Below are 2,050 nucleotides of genomic sequence, written 5' to 3'. Positions count from 1 at the left end.
TAATAAATAACTCTTATTTTGCTTAAACAGTTTGTACCTTGGAAGAAGTAGAAAATCTTTCTCGAACTTCTTATACACCATATTTCCTGGCATTATAGTCAAATGAAACCGGTTTAGTCCTTCGCTAAGTCGTAGCTTATTTTGGACCCGAAAGTTACGTGACACTCAGAATAAAAGTTTCTAATGATTCAGTAGTAAAATATCCAATCTAATCTCATCAACTGATAAAAATCAGAAAGCAGGCTAAATATTTCAGATAAGTGGGGAAAGTTCATATCTAATCTTGCATTAATTTTAAAATATCTTTTTAGATTATTTTTTATTTGGAAGTTTAGTTATTAAGAAATTTTAGGGAAAAATAACAAATTGAAAATATGGCGGGCAGAGAGAGAGAGGTGTACCGAAAAGGATGAACTTCATGGCCGCCGCCACTTCTGAATTTACGAGGGCCTTCTGGATTGTCTTTACGTTTCTCCCATATGTTAAAGCACCTCGATAGATATGCATCTTGCTGAGTTGCAACCTGACAGGGAAGAAGAGGTTAAACAAAACTATTTCATTGGTAGAGGCAAGATGGGACATAGAAATAGTGGAATCAAAGCAAACTTACTTGTGCAGTAGCTGGATGACTCTTCATCTGTGTATCAACATGCGATAGTGCTAATTTGAACCCTTCAATATCTACCTCCAGCCTATCACTACCATCTGTATCTTTTAGTAAGCCAGCTACATCAAATAGATGCTTGTTCTTTAGATATAGTTCCACTTGAGGCTATCTGATGATGACATCTTCAATTACATCTTGGAATTCCTCTATGGTTAGGGTGCCAGAATTATCTTTATCCGTAGCTTTAAACATTTTCGAGATATTTTCCTGAAAAGCAATAGTACAGTGTTGTAAAAGAATCATATCTTCATTTGCAAGACAACATATAAAATCTCAAAATTTTCATGTGTAACTTCAAGGAAATAAATTAAGTAGGACATCTTTCTGAAATTCCAGGTTTAGTCAACCAACAACTATCTTTTCAACGCAAAAGGTTTTCCTGTAAAATAGCAAGCACTATTTTTGCAGAGTTATTACATATTCATAAACGTGAGAAATGCTTTTTCCACTTGCTTCCATTTCTAGAAAGTTTGGAATACAAAATGGTAAGGTAAAATTACAATATCATCTGGTATACTAATGTTATATTTTCTTCATTATTTTTTATTTAATGTAAAAAATCCCACACATATTCTACTAAAATTTGTCTAGTATAAAAACTCGAGATAACAGTAAAGAGATTGGTCACTGCCTTCCAATAGTTCTCTCCTCCTTTCTCTTCTCTTATAGGATTTGAAAATCCGGTGGTGCATACTACAAGGGGAATGCCTTCTCTCAACTTCATGACCTGGGCACAAATTCGTGCTGCCAATGTCTATATTAGATTCCAGATTTTGTATATCCTCCATACAGCATTTTCAATCACTTCCAAACGTGAAAGCACTCGCATAATTTTTTCTACATTGCTTGCTTTATTGCAGGTGAAGAACAACGGAATAGACAAAAGTCCATTTATTACTCACTCCACAACGATGTATATGATAATTTTAAGTGTCTTAATCTATGCTTTTCTGGCATATGGCATGAATATGTGGCCTCAAAATCTACACGGTAACCCCCCACCATACCCTTTCCATTTTATGGTGTTCTTTGGCAATACGGCAGTGGCATCACTGGCATCGATCTTCTTCGCTGACTCTATCAGGTCAGTTCTATATGTGCTGTGTGTATTGATATCAGCTGGTGAATTGCTGTACTGGGTTTACCGAAGCGAGGAACACAATTTCATGAGACATATCTGTCGCTTCTTGAACACTCTGTGGATGTGGTCGTTTGGATACTTCTCTACTGAACAAGGAGACATACTTCCAAGGTTCGTAATCAACAATTTATAATAGAAAATTAAGGTGGCTTATGCTGGGCAACCATATTGCTGGGTTTTGGCTTTAAAGCTAGAGGTTCAGAGAAAGGCTGGATTTCTTGTCACTCATGTTTTTCTTCCTC

General features: G+C 36.0%; 1 long non-coding RNA gene across 1 annotated transcript; it reads right to left on the bottom strand.

Annotated features, from left to right (window-relative positions):
* Positions 1 to 33: 33 nt before the first annotated feature.
* On the bottom strand, positions 34 to 895 carry LOC111379019. Its single transcript, XR_002699950.1, has 3 exons — positions 611 to 895; positions 402 to 523; positions 34 to 86 (listed from the first exon to the last, which is right to left on the bottom strand). It is a non-coding gene; the product is annotated as an uncharacterized LOC111379019 (long non-coding RNA).
* Positions 896 to 2,050: the final 1,155 nt, after the last annotated feature.

This window comes from Olea europaea, unplaced genomic scaffold (assembly GCF_002742605.1).
Source record: "Olea europaea var. sylvestris unplaced genomic scaffold, O_europaea_v1 scaffold19194, whole genome shotgun sequence".
Lineage (NCBI taxonomy): Eukaryota > Viridiplantae > Streptophyta > Magnoliopsida > Lamiales > Oleaceae > Olea > Olea europaea.
The sequence above is the reverse complement of the archived record's forward strand: the minus strand, read 5'-3'. Positions and strand labels throughout refer to the sequence as shown.